Source organism: Lotus japonicus, chromosome 2 (genome assembly GCF_012489685.1).
Source record: "Lotus japonicus ecotype B-129 chromosome 2, LjGifu_v1.2".
NCBI lineage: Eukaryota > Viridiplantae > Streptophyta > Magnoliopsida > Fabales > Fabaceae > Lotus > Lotus japonicus.
The window spans coordinates 53,655,268-53,670,575 of record NC_080042.1 but is presented as its reverse complement, the minus strand read 5'-3'; the positions used below and the strand labels follow the sequence as shown (position 1 = coordinate 53,670,575).

The 15,308-nt window shown below is 35.0% G+C and overlaps 1 pseudogene; it reads right to left on the bottom strand.

Moving 5' to 3' along the window:
* Positions 1-1,362: 1,362 nt before the first annotated feature.
* On the bottom strand, positions 1,363-3,134 carry LOC130738344 (putative pentatricopeptide repeat-containing protein At1g12700, mitochondrial; annotated as a pseudogene).
* Positions 3,135-15,308: the final 12,174 nt, after the last annotated feature.

Sequence of the window (15,308 nt, the reverse complement as noted above, 5' to 3'; positions counted from 1 at the left end):
ATCACTCCAGAGTAAGGGGTAAATGAAGAAAAGCAAAAGAATAAGAAAAAAAAACGGGATTGAGAGAATGAATTGTAATACTGAATCAAACAGAGTTCAATATTTATATGATAAACTTCATATTTAAGCTCCATATATATACAAACATGTATAATCTAACCAAATCATAACTGCCTCTACCAGGTCAGTAGGATGAGAGTAGTGCATATACTCCAGCACAATTCACATGCATTTTACACTTCGATTACTAGAAAATTTTATTTACTGAACTAGTAGTTTCAAATTTACATCATAGACAAAGAGAGTCTAATGTGGTACTTACAGGTGACCTATAAATGAAGGAGGCCCCAGCACCAATCAATCAACCAAACATGAGTTTCTTTTAGTTAACAATGACTGAGGACCAACACCATATATGAAAAACTTCATATTTAAGCTCCATATATACAAACAAAAATGGTTCTATTCTATGATAGAGAGCAGTTGAATTAATTACCAAAGCATGAGGCAAGCATGAAGCGAATATAAGATATCTATCTTTATAGCAGAGCTTCTGAAATTCAAAACAATACATTATACAAGAAACAGAGCACATAAATATTGTAATAGTAATCATTGGATTAGTTACCAATGGCTAGAGATTTAAGAGCATTTCTCGGTAAGACCCTTCTTTTTTTAGAACGAATGCTGCCAATCCATGCAATAATAAGCCGGCCGGGCCCTCCAAATCAAGAACTTAAATTTACTTGCTAATTAGCATAAGTATAGTGGAAGCATCAAGCAAGGAAGCTTCATCCATTGATTCTGATATACTGTTATGCAGCTTAGTAAAAAAATAGCAAGTTTAAAACAGGTAAAAAAATAACAGGGACAAAAAGCACAATGCTAGAAATTATGATTCAGATACCGTCCGATATCAGGTTTGGTCTTAAAGAAAACCTGATATCGGACGTATTTTATGGATATAATAAATTAATTAGAACCTCACCCTAAGTTAATTTTACCATTGAGTTGTGTGATTTGAATGAACAATCTATATGCACCATATGAGAGCTGAGCTGGTATAGCCGCATCAGGATTTACATCAGATGATGGCAGCACTTTTTTCATCAGACAACAGTCGACACTATTACTAAAACAATAAACTTCATGTTTACTTTTCTGTTCCCATTATATAAAATATATACAAGAAATATACTGCAAAAGAAATATCAAGTTCTAACTTCTAATATCCAATTTGCGGAATAAAATCAACTTAATCATGTCTGGTTTCAAATAATGATGCTTCTTTAAGCTTTGTAGATGAAGCACATTGACAGTACATTGAGAAAAAACAACGATGGTTATCTGTGGGTCTATATAGGCATCCTCCTTACATTGCATTTGGGATTGATTGGTTCTATTGAATATGAGGCCTCCTAGTCACACTAAAACAACTCCAACCACTGCAACGAAGCTTCTCTTACCAAAAGGATAGTTATGTCAATACTCATAATGAACAAATCAATCATTGTTATTGTTACAATATCAAATATCAAAATGAACCTAACAAGTAAGAACACATGACTTTTAGCTATGGAGAAAGTGAGCCCATTGTGTAGTCCATCATCCTTTTCCGTGTGTATCTAAATTTTTTCCAGTAGACCTCTAGCAATCATTTCACGAAGAAGTTTCTCAGCCTTGTCATTCTCACCTTTTTCAAAGAGTGAATGAATAATTGTTTCAAAAGTTATAGCATTTGGAATACATCCCTCATTTTCCATTTTTGACAGTAAGGCCAACGCTTCATCAAACAAGCCTTCTTTACAAAGCCCATTGATCATAACAGTATAAGTAAGGACATCTATATGATAGCCTTTAGTCACAAGAACCTGAAAAATCTCTTGCGCATTCCTAAGTCTTCCAGCTTTGCATAGTCCATCCAGAAGTATATTGTATGTGCACATATCTGGCTGAATACCCTTGTCTATAATTTTCTTGATTAAAGCAATTCCCTTATCAACATGGTGGCTTTTGCATAAAGCATCCAATAAAGAACTGTAGGTGATTATATCGGCTGGTTGACCTCTAACATGCATCTCATCAAGAAGCTTCCAAGCATGAGAGACTCTCCCCGATTTGCATAAACCATCAATAAGAGAACTGTAAGTCACTATATTAGGAATAATCATTTTGCAATCCATTTCTGCAAGGAGATTCAAGGCTTCATCCACCATTTTAATCTTACACAATCCATTAATCATAATATTGTAGCTCTGAACATTAGGAGTCACTCCTCGTTGAGCCATTTCGCAGAATATATATTTGGCCTTGCTTACTTCATTAACTAGGCAACACCCATCCATCAAAGAATTATAAGTAACAACATCAGGTTTCACACCTTGGTTCATCATCACAGCTAAAACATTTTTAGCTTCTTTCACCTTTCCTTCCTTGCATAAAGCATCAACCAATATACTAAAAGTATAAACATCCGGGTCTATGTTTTTCAACCCCATTTCATCTTACAAACCAACTGCTTGTCTCAATTGACCAACAATGCAAAAGCCATATATTAAAGCATTGTAAGTGAAAACATCAGGAGGAATTCTCTTTGCAAGCATTTCAGAATATAAATTGCAAGCATGACTTACAAGTTTATCTTTACACAGGCTATCAATGATGGTGTTGTACATTACCACATTAGGTTTAATCCCTCGCCCTTCAATCCACATAAGCAACTCCAAAGCAGCTCTTGTTTCCCCAATTTTACATAGCCCATTGATCAAGGTCCCGTAACTGACTTGATCCAACCGAAACCCCTGGGCCAGCACGACATCATGAAATTGCAGAGCTCTGTGAACATTGCCGTGAAGACAGAGACCTTTGATAAGAGTAGTGAAGGTGATGGTAGTTGGCTGAAAACCCCTCTTGAGAATGTTGGCCAATACAGAAAATGCGGAAGTGGTTTGACCTAGGTAGCAGTGGCAATTGATGAGGATGTTGAGAGTAACAATGTTTGGCGCAATTCCACTAGATTCCATTTGGCGAGAAAGCGATATAGCGGTGGAGTAATGCTTCGTCTTAACAAGTGAAGTTAAAACCTTGCCGAATTCGAAGATGGGTGGGGTAGGATGCATTTGGAGTAAGCGATTGAAGAAGGAGACAGCATCACCAGGATTGCGAAAGGAAGAATGAAAGCGAGAGCGAGAGTGAAAGGAACGAAGGAAAGTGGGGTTGGAAAGAAAGGGAAACCTCCTAAACCTTAAACAAGCCATTGTTGTACCACTGGAAGAAAGGAAGTAGCGGCGGAAATGGAGTTCGGATGTGTTGTTCGCAGACTTAGAACAACGCTACTCTTCCGTTTTATGACCATTTGATTTATGAGTAGTTGAACCATTTGAATGAATAAATTTAGATTTTGATTATGGGATAAACTTTTTTATTTTCTAAAAATTTTTCTACAAGATTCAGCTTCTTTATTACTTCCACGTTAAAAAAAAAAAGCTTATTTGTTACTTTAAAAAAGGCCTATTTATTTTGGTGCCTCTATTGCTTTACGAATTTTATTTTATTTTATAATTTGGAGGGTCAGAGACCCTAAAAAACAACTAAGACAATCTAAGAGAAGATTTCCTAATTACATCATCTTGCAACTGACTAATAAGAAATTGCCGAACAGTTTGATCATTAAAAGTCACCTTTGTTACTCTATGACCAAGTCTAGAAATAGCATTTGCACTACCATTTGCTTCTCTATAAATCAGGTTGAATGAGACTGGTCAATCTAGGAAAGTCAGTTCAAAAATCTCACTAATTAAAGGAGCATTCGGGTGGGCAGAGGGCCATCTGTTAGTGATTAACTCAAAAGCCTCCTTGGAATTTAGTTCCACTTCTACTCAGTTGAGATTGAGATCCTTGGCCAGCTTTAAGCCTTTGATAACTCCCCCAATTTCTGCAGTGAGGGGGTTTCCCTCACAAAGTATGCTTGCAAAGCCCTTAATCACTTTACCTTCATGGTTTCGAATCAATCCACCACAAGCTGAGAACTGAGAACTGGTTTCGAATCAGTTTCCCTTTATGAAAATCTTTTAGTTCGATGAGTGAGAACTGAGAAATGATGCAAAGAATGAAAAGTATTACATATGATATATGAGTTATGTTTGTCACGTTGGTAAATTAATTAGATGAAAACTTGAAAGCTACATAAATGATAAAAATGTTTGGTAAAAGTAGCGATTGCACAAATTTGAAAAATTGACATCAATGAACATACTTGTGCAATTCTTTTTATATTTAACATTTACTTTTTTTTTACACATCAATACAAAGGTTTAGTTTAATGTATATAATACAAAGGTTTTTTTTTTGTTTTTCGGTGTATTTATACCAAAATTTCAATTGAGTTGTACATTTTAGTAGGTAATTGAATAGCTAATGACTTAGGCAATTTTATTCATTTTTAATGTTTTAATTTAATTTATTTAATACAAAGGAAAATTTTAATTCAAAGGTTCAAAGTAACTTTTATATTTTAGTAGGTAGTGTAAAAAATAGTAATAAGTTTTATTTATTATTTTTTTAAAAATCCTCAACTTATGATGAATAATTATTATTAAATTAATTTTAATTTTAATTTTAATATATAACAAATTAGAAAGCTTTACCATTAGAAAGAAGTATAAAAGATTAATATTAACTATCTAATATTGTTATTTATGTAAAGTTAGTCAATTTCAATTATTATTATTACTTTAAAATTTCCCTCATTTGTAATGAATAATTAAAATTTAAATAAAATTTAAATTTAATTTAAAATATGAGAAATTGAAAAGTTTAACCATTACTAATTCATAATTAATAATAAGTGGATGTATATTGAAAGTTAAATAGAAAATTGTTTAACTTCATTGTTTAATCATTAATGCATTTAATACTTATAGCTCAAGTGAGCTTTACATATATATATATAGATATAGATTACTTATGACATCACTTCTGACACTAGTCTTATTAAAAATAGTTAATAATTATACATGCTTTTCATAAAATTGGAAGGCTTTTTTTATAAATATATATTGGGGTTCATTTACCATACACAAGAAAAAAATTGTGTAAGGTTGAACAAACCTAACTTGAACTGTTCTTCTAAGTTATTTTCCCGATTAATTAATTTTTTTTTAATTTACTTTTTCTCTCCCACCACCACCACATCTCCCACCACCCTCGTTCCCCTAATCCTTGCTCAACCACTGCACCCACTGTCGTGGTTCCAGCAAGATTCCACCGGAGGTGACGATGGGAGAGGGAGGCAACCTCGTAGTCAGCGCCTTGTCTTCCCTTCATCATTCTCCTCCTTCCTCCTCATCCCTTTCTTCGTATGGTTCTCCCCTACCAACGACGTCATCATGCCAGAACCATGTCGTCGTTGCTGCGCCAACACCCACTGAAACAACCACCACCAACTACTAAGAAACAAAAAATTCTCCACCGCACCGATCCCGCCTATATGCAAAGCGTCGTACACATAGTGGTGCAATATATTTGGACTATGGTGTTATAGATCTGAGCTAAAATGAGAAAAAGGAAGAGGTAGAGGATGACCCGATGGTGGTGGTTGTAAGACCCACGATTTTAGAATTAAATAAATAAATAATTTCCAGCTCACGCATATGATTCTGTGTAAGCGTGAGAGGAACTTGACTTTCGTTTGATGGGTGGATTAATATTATGAAGAAGAAAGTTCAGGAAATGACTAAGAATAGTACTATAGTAGATACAATTTATAGCGCAAGTATTATTCGTTTACGCATAGGACAAGAACCTTAGGAAAAGATTAATTTAACCCTTGGAACACTATAGGAATAAATTCCAAAAATCTTCAAGAGGAATATAAGAATTTCTCTTATTCCTTTCCATAACAAGCGTTTCGATACGAAACCCTGGAATGTACGAAGGTCAAATTCCAATACTCGGAAGTTTGCCGAAACTGAATCACTGATAGTTCAAGAAACCTAAAATCAACCGACGATGAAGACTTTTTCTATTCGGAGCTTCAAACGAAGATTCCACACGCGTACACCTATTTCTCTCGATGTTTCTAATCTTTCTTCAGAACGAAGTTTTCACCTCCGACATCAACTGCAAAAAGTAACTTTTCGGGTAAAATCGATTTACACCGACTTTGGATCGTTTGTCTTAATTCCAAGAAACCTATTTTGAGTTATGGAATTCTGTCGCCAGAACCTATCTTAGAATTCACAGAGGATGGCACAGGAGAAATCGGAATCGCAAAATTTTCATTTTTCCGCATTTTCCAAAACCTATAAATAACAAGAAAATGAAAAAAAAAACAAAAAAAAACCTCACAAACACACACACAACCCGCGAGCTTCAAGGGAGGAGGGGGAGAGAAAGTTTTTCGTCGATTCTTGCCTGATCGTCCCACAGTTCGTTGCTACGCGTAGGCCTCGAGGTACTGATGCTTTTCCTTACCTCTGATCGTAAATTCTATCGCTTTTCTCTATGTTTTTCTGTGCTCAAAGTTTTGAGCTTTTTGTAAAACTGTCCAAATAACTTGATTTCTCTGTCTAAGCTTATTCCCTGCGTGCCCCTGAGCATGTTTAGCGGATTACATTTCGCCGAATCTCGCCGAAATGCCGCCGAACTTCAATTCTGCTCATAATACCCATTTTTGGCTAAAGTTCCGTCCTTTGGGCTTAAAACTCTCGACTGAGCTTAGCGTTAGTAGGATTAGTCATCATAATCGTCGTTGGTGTCGACCCCATCTAATTTGTTTTTCGAAATTCTGATTTTGAGTTTCCGAGCTAAAAATATTGACCAAAATACCCCTGCAACAGTTTTCGACCCGATAATTTTTCTGAGAGTTTCCCTGGCCTAGATATCGCCTAAGAATACCTAGGAATTGATTTAGATCGAAGAAAAAGTTCGGAAACCTTATTTTTGAAAGTGGCCGAAACCTATTTGTTAGGGTACCGTGTCCAAAAATAATTTTTGGGTCTCTATGACCTGAGCCATTGCGTAGCTCTTTCAATTGTCGAAATTTGGCTCCGGTTTCGTGTCATTCCGAGTTCTGTAGCTCGAGTTATGCTCGTTTTAGTGAACGAAGTCTCCTTTGTCAATTTGTGCTTAAATAGGAACTCTGAAGCTTTAAAAGCTTTCTTTACGATTTCGATTAGTGTTATTAGATAGTGTTGTTTCTAGTGAGGCTTGTGTTGATGATTTTGTTTCCTTGTTCTAGGTTCACAACTTCCATGCACAACTTCTACTCACGAAGGTAAGGGTAACTCAGTTTTAGCGTGTCTTTGAGTCTTGCCTTCTTTTATCGCACTGCCTGCGTTTGAGATGAAGATGTTTATATTGATTGGCATTGGATTATGATTATTATGCTTGCAATGTTGTATGCTTGCTTATATTGACTGTTTCTGAGGCTTGTGCCAAATGTTTTCTGAAGGTTTCGGCTGAGTAAACTTATTGAGACGTGTGTCTCCGTTTTCTGAGAGGCTTCGGCCGTTTACTGGTTTCTGTCATTGAACTGAGTTGGTATGCAATTGAGTTGATTTATGTTCGTTGATAATAGGAATAACATGTGGTTACTCTGAATTGATCATTTGCTGGGCATTGTTGTTGACTGACTTGGCATATAGGCTTTGGTCCTTAAGTGGCAATGAGGTGGGTGTGGTCCCGCGTGATTGTCCCGTCTTTCAGGGCGTTATCAAGTGGTAGTGGAGTGGATATTTTCACATGACTATCCCGTCCTTCGAGGCGTTACTTAGTGACAGTGGAGTGGATATTTTCACAGGACTGTCCCGTCTTGCGAGACGTTATCAAGTGGCAGTGGAGTGGATGTTTTCACATGACTGTCCCGTCTTGCGAGACGTTATCAAGTGGCAGTGGAGTGGATGTTTTCACATGACTGTCCCGTCCTTCGAGGCGTTATCAAGTGGTAGTGGAGTGGATATTTTCACATGACTATCCCGTCTTTTGAGGCGTTACTTAGTGACAGTGGAGTGGATATTTTCACAGGACTGTCCCGTCTTGCGAGACGTTATTGTTTGATTGATATTGTTGAGGATTATTGATAGCTGATTTGTGTTTATGTTGTTGAGGATTATTGATATCTGATTTGTCGTTATATTGTTGAGGATTATTGATATCTGATTAGTTGTTATATTGTTGAGGATTGATGATATCTGATTTGATGTTATGTTGTTAAAGTTATTGTTATCTGAATTAACCTATGTTGTTAAGTTATTGATTTCTGAGTTAGGTTATGTTGTTAGGTTTTGTTGGTATCTGTTTTAAAACCATATCGTTGATTTTGCTGATATGCTGATAGGTTTAATTCTGTTAAATATATGATTCGATTTCATGATCGTTAGGATGAGTTGTCATCTAACCTGAATTAAATTGGTAGCTTACTTACCATGGCATGTATTACATTTGAATAACATGCTTTTCTCTTTATTATGTGGTAATTGCATGGAGTTAACCCTTTCTGTTTGTTATTTGTTGTCTGGGCGCTTAACGCTATTAGGCGATGGAGAGCCTTCCGCTGAAGCTTAGCTGTTCGAGTTGGAGACCGTGACTGTGGGCGGTCGAGTAAAGGTGGATGAAACAGTTGCTTCTCCCTTTTTGGGGGACTATGTCTGAGTTTCTTCCTCCATCTGAAAACTCTGTTGTTTAAACCTTATTTTCGCCACTTGTCTAAGTGAGCGTACTTATTTTGGAACCCCGTTTATGGTGTCGTGAACTACTCTATGTTATGTATACTATTATGTCGGGAAACAGGTTATTTAAATATAGTTATGTAACGTTTCCAACCCTATGGTATTTAGTCTTTTCATTTTCAAAAAAAATACCCTTGGATTTTAGGGATTGCAGAATAGTCCTTAGACTTTGTTAGGTTACTAATGTGACTCCTCAGTTGAGAAATTGGGGCGTTACAGTGGTGGCGCAACCAGATGTGCTGCGGTTCGAAACAATCATCTGTTGTTTCCACTGCCAAAATCAACACTACATGATGTGTTTAATCTCGATCCAATCTTGATCATCTTCCTTCCTTCATTACATGAACACCGTGAAAAAGCAATTATCCAAGATGTGTTTGCGATGGTGTTTGTTAGAGGTTTGTATTTTGTGATAAAGTAGACATAATATTAGGCTCATATTCAGATGGGTGTTTGTTTCAAGATTAAGGGCCCGTTTGATGGTCAGGACAGGATAGGATAGGACAGGATAATAATCATATCCTGTTGTTATCTGTTGTTTATTGCGTTAGCATGATAGGATAACACTATCCTGTCTCCTATCCTATCCTGTCAATCATGTGTAAAAGTTATCCTGAAGGGGGAGCTAGGATAGAACAAGATAGGATACCAGTTATATTTTTTCTTTCAGTATCCTAACTCCAAATTAATTTATTTTAATATTATATAATTTATAATTTATAATAATATTAATTATTAAATATAAAAATATTAATTTAACTAAAATAAATAAAATTATGAATCATAAATAGTAAAATAGACTACTCACTTATAAATATCGATTTATTAATAATAATAGACTAATTTAATATTTTCATCTCCTATTATTTAAAAATTATTTATCTACTTATATAATAATTTTAATATAAATTATTTTTGAAATAATACTATTTTTAATTTAGTTAATTTTTATTGTTTATCACGTGTCACAACTAAGTGAAAACCATTGATTACAAATATTGATTTTTTAATAATAATAGATTAATTTTCTATTTTCATCTCCTATTATTTAAAAATACTTATCTACTTATATAATAATTTATAATTTAAATATAAAATAATTTTGGAATAATAATATTCTTAATTTAGTTAACTTGTATTAATTGTGAATTATCGCGTGTCACAACTAAGTATAAACCAATTGGTTAACTACATAATTTTATGTAAAATATAGGCTATATTCAAAACAATTAAATAGGTTAGTTAATAAAATTTAAATTAATTTTTTTATTTTAAAATATAGACTCATTCATGTAAATGTAAAGAAATTAAATTTAATAGAATGATCAATTTTAAATGTATTTTTTATTCAAGAATAAATTTGATACATTTTTCTTATCATATCATGTCCTTATCATGTGCACCTCAAACACAAGATATAATAAAAGTTTATCCTGCTCTTATCCTATCATGTTGCTATCCTGTTCACAAATCATATCCTATCATATCCTATCTTGACCACCAAACGGGCCCTAAATTTCTTACAATTGTGGTGGTGTTGTGGTGGTGGCGGCACAGTGGTAGCTAGGTGTGGTTTTGTGTGCGAAAATTGGGGGAGAGGAAGGGGAAGAAGTGGATGGGTTTATGGGTGGTGTTGTTGTTGTTGGGTTTTCAGTGGTGGTGGTGGTGTTAGGTTCTAGGGAAAGGATGAAGAAGGGGAAGAGAAGGAAGGGGGTGGTGATTGATGGGTGTTCTGGGATGAACATAGGGAGCCAACTAGGTCAGGCCCTAACGGAGGTAGGAAACCCTTAAGACCTAGAATCTCTAGTGTATAGATGAACATGTGGATTACAAGAGGTCTCTCTCACTTTTTTTTGTCAAATCTCTCCCTTTTATAGGAATGGGACATGGATTTGGGCCATCGTGGTTAAAATGCTATTGGAAGGACTGTCCATATGAATCCTCTCTTTTCCTATCAAATTTCGCCAGCATAAAAATAGGGAGACCAATTAATCCTCCAAGGGTAGTTGTATGGCAACCTCCTTCTTACGGTTTGCTCAAGTTTAATGTTGACGGAGTCTCAGAGGGAAATCCAGGACCAAGCGGGATAGGAGGTTTGATATGTAACCATGCTAATGGAATTCTGGACTATTTTTCAAAGAATGCAGGGAACAGTCTTTGCTGTTGAGGTAAAAGCAATTCTCCACACCCTTCTCTTCTGTCAACAATTTGTGCTTAGCAATGTCCTCATCGATAGCGATTCAACGGTGACACTAGGGTGGGCTCTCGTCTCCGAAGGATAGCTCAAGTGGTAAAGAGTTAGGGACATAAGGGTTGGGTGAGATAAAGGGAGAAAGGTCCAGGGTTCGAACCCTGAGGATGACTAATTTACTAACATTACTAACAACTAACATTTGTCTATCAAAAAAAAAAAAACTAGGTGGGCTCTGTCTCCAGATAGACGTCCTCTTGCTCTTCTAAATGAGTAAAACCATATTGATTTTCTAGCCAAACAAGTTAACTGTGTGGGATTCCAAGTTCCAACATGTTTTTCGAGAAGCAAATGTGAGGGCCGACAAGCTAGCAAAAGAAGCATGCAATAGAATTGACACTCTTTGGGTTTGCTTGGACAGTGCAGCACCTTAATGCCTCTACTGTTTTCTCCTTTTCTGTCATTTGAACTCATCGCTGCATCGTGCTGTTTCAGAGGCGGAAACCTTTGCTGTATCTTTCTCCTGTTTTTCCTTTCAATCCTTAGCTCCTAATTTCTGCCGTTGCTCTTAGCCTTTATCTTTTCAATTGTTGGTTTGTTTTCTCTTTTTTTTTTAGGCCCTTTCTGTTTTTGCTACTCTCAGCTTGTATCTGAAGCTTTGTATTTTGGTTTACCTGGTTCATCATTAATATGAGTTTGGTTTTTCTAAGAAAAGATATATGGATGACCTGAGGACCTATAAATGTAAGTAAAAATTAGTTTTGTGCAAGGCCCATGATAAAGTTTGGGTTAAATAACTCATCATCCAATATTGTTCAAACAATATTATATGCTTAATAATACATTAAACAGGAAGGGGTACTTAAAGTCGTGGTATGTCTAACAAGCATAAAAAACAGAATAAAATATAATGAAGTTGTTCTGTTCTATAATTACCAACCACACGATACACAAATAGTTATTGTTTTATTCCATTATGTTTTGTTTTGTTATCTTTTGTTACCAAACCAGCTTTGTTCCCACATACTCCACATGAGTCTTCAATTTCCTAATTTCTTCCCTTTTGATATGTAAAATCATATGCCTTCCGCTGCCCTCTATCATGTAGATTTGATGCTTCATTTTGTGTGGAATCCATATATTCTTGCATTGTCATGGGTGATTAGATGGCTAGAACCAAGCTGTCATAAGAAGTTTACCATCAGAATTGTGTAATATATATGGTTCAGTTTTGTAAATTAAGTGGTAAAATTAAATCAATTCCAAGGTATCCAAAACCACCCTACAGGAAACAATGTCAAAATATGTGAATGGCCAAAAGTTACAAATAAACCCTTTTTCCACTTGATTTTTGGATTTGTCATTGAATTGAAGTATATTATGGTTAGCTCTACTGAAATCTTTAGCCTATGCTTACAAATCAATGAACTTGGGAAAAACACAACATCAACGAAAAAGCACCAGTGAGTGGAGGTTAATATCTAAATGCTAAATAGAAGTAACTTCATCTTATCTCTGAACCACCTATCAATTGAGCAAGATTGAGTCGTAAACAAACCTGCAAACAAATTATTTTCATAGTACTTCTTTTATATCTTATAATCTTATAGATCAGCTAAATAATAATGATATAAAATACATCTTAAGAAATACTCAAATTCTTAGAATTATTCTCACGGAATGCTTGCACAATATTTCATGTTATAGGCTACTTCTTTCAGGGTGATACTTTGAAACATCAGATTGAAAAACTAGTACCCATTCCAATAATAAAGCTGCAGAAAGACACATTTATAATAATAGGAAGAAAAAGGCCTACAATGGAATTTCACACTTACTTGACAATTAAAATATGAAGTGCTTGCAACAGCTGCAAGCCAGGCTCTGTCTTAAATATTAAAAGCAGAAAAACTCCCAAAGGTTTTTGCAAGCCAATAGCACTATCAATAGAAACTTGTAACAGTGGTTGCATTAGAAGAGAGCAAGTCCCTTTAGGCCAGATCCTGAAGAATTCATCAAACTTTCAACTTATTTGAACAGAAGAACAAAACCCAACAATGTTCACAGTGAAGTGCAAGTCATGCCAGAAAGGAGTAGATTTAGTTAATAAAATATGACCTTTGTTGCAAATATTAATTGCAACCTTATCACAGGAGGGAAGGAACAATATAATTAAGAAATCTTCTTTAGACTCAGTTCGGTCAGCTAATATATTCTCCAACCAACCAGAGGCATAGAGAAATTCTTATAACACCTTGTGACCAGTTGCTGCCATGTGACTACTACTAGGAGGTCATAAGTTCAAGTTGTGGACTGATCCTCTCGCAAATGCAAGGTAAGGCAACCAATAATAGACCCTTTTTTCAACACGCAAGGGTTCAATGCACAACATGATCATAATTAAGTTTCAACCATTGATCAAATATCTTTTAGGAAAAGCAACACTTCATTAAACAAAATGTTAGTTCCAAACTCAGTGCTTGTGATCCAGTCTTGAGTGAAAACTTGTTCAACCACGTATTTTAGTCTGAAATAATGAAATCTGACTAAAATATGAAGACGTTTTTCAAGCTTCTAGCATATTTAACAAGACAGAACTACTTTAATAATTAAGTTTCCATTGATTATTACCTGCATCTGGAGGAAAATATAGAGTATCTCTCACATAATAGAGACCACCATTTTCAACTTCATTCTCAAACCAACCAAGAAGAATTTCTTTGGGTGAATCATCTATTATGTTCCAGTTCAAGTATCCCCTTGCACATATATCTCATTGACTAAAAATTAGCTTTATTAATGGAAATTGGAAATCACTCCAGAGTAAGGGGTAAATGAAGAAAAGCAAAAGAATAAGAAAAAAAAAACGGGATTGAGAGAATGAATTGTAATACTGAAACAAACAGAGTTCAATATTTATATGATAAACTTCATATTTAAGCTCCATATATATACAAACATGTATAATCTAACCAAGTCATAACTGCCTCTACCAGGTCAGTAGGATGAGAGTAGTGCATATACTCCAGCACAATTCACATGCATTTTACACTTCGATTACTAGAAAATTTTATTTACTGAACTAGTAGTTTCAAATTTACATCATAGACAAAGAGAGTCTAATGTGGTACTTACAGGTGACCTATAAATGAAGGAGGCCCCAGCACCAATCAATCAACCAAACATGGGTTTCTTTTAGTTAACAATGACTGAGGACCAACACCATATATGAAAAACTTCATATTTAAGTTCCATATATACAAACAAAAATGGTTCTATTCTATGATAGAGAGCAGTTGAATTAATTACCAAAGCATGAGGCAAGCATGAAGCGAATATAAGATATCTATCTTTATAGCAGAGCTTCTGAAATTCAAAACAATACATTATACAAGAAACAGAGCACATAAATATTGTAATAGTAATCATTGGATTAGTTACCAATGGCTAGAGATTTAAGAGCATTTCTCGGTAAGACCCTTCTTTTTTTAGAACGAATGCTGCCAATCCATGCAATAATAAGCCGGCTGGGCCCTCCAAATCAAGAACTTAAATTTACTTGCTAATTAGCATAAGTATAGTGGAAGCATCAAGCAAGGAAGCTTCATCCATTGATTCTGATATACTGTTATGCAGCTTAGTAAAAAAATAGCAAGTTTAAAACAGGTAAAAAAATAACAGGGACAAAAAGCACAATGCTAGAAATTATGATTCAGATACCGTCCGATATCAGGTTTGGTCTTAAAGAAAACCTGATATCGGACGTATTTTATGGATATAATAAATTAATTAGAACCTCACCCTAAGTTAATTTTACCATTGAGTTGTGTGATTTGAATGAACAATCTATATGCACCATATGAGAGCTGAGCTGGTATAGCCGCATCAGGATTTACATCAGATGATGACAGCACTTTTTTCATCAGACAACAGTCGACACTATTACTAAAACAATAAACTTCATGTTTACTTTTCTGTTCCCATTCTATAAAATATATACAACAAATATACTGCAAAAGAAATATCAAGTTCTAACTTCTAATATCCAATTTGGGGAATAAAATCAACTTAATCATGTCTGGTTTCAAATAATGATGCTTCTTTAAGCTTTCTAGATGAAGCACATTGACAGTACATTGAGAAAAAACAACGATGGGTATCTGTGCGTCTATATAGGCATCCTCCTTACATTGCATTTGGGATTGATTGGTTCTATTGAATATGAGGCCTCCTAGTCACACTAAAACAACTCCAACCACTGCAACGAAGCTTCTCTTACCAAAAGGATAGTTATGTCAATACTCATAATGAACAAATCAATCATTGTTATTGTTATTGTTACAATATCAAATATCAAAATGAACCTAACAAGTAAGAACACATGACTT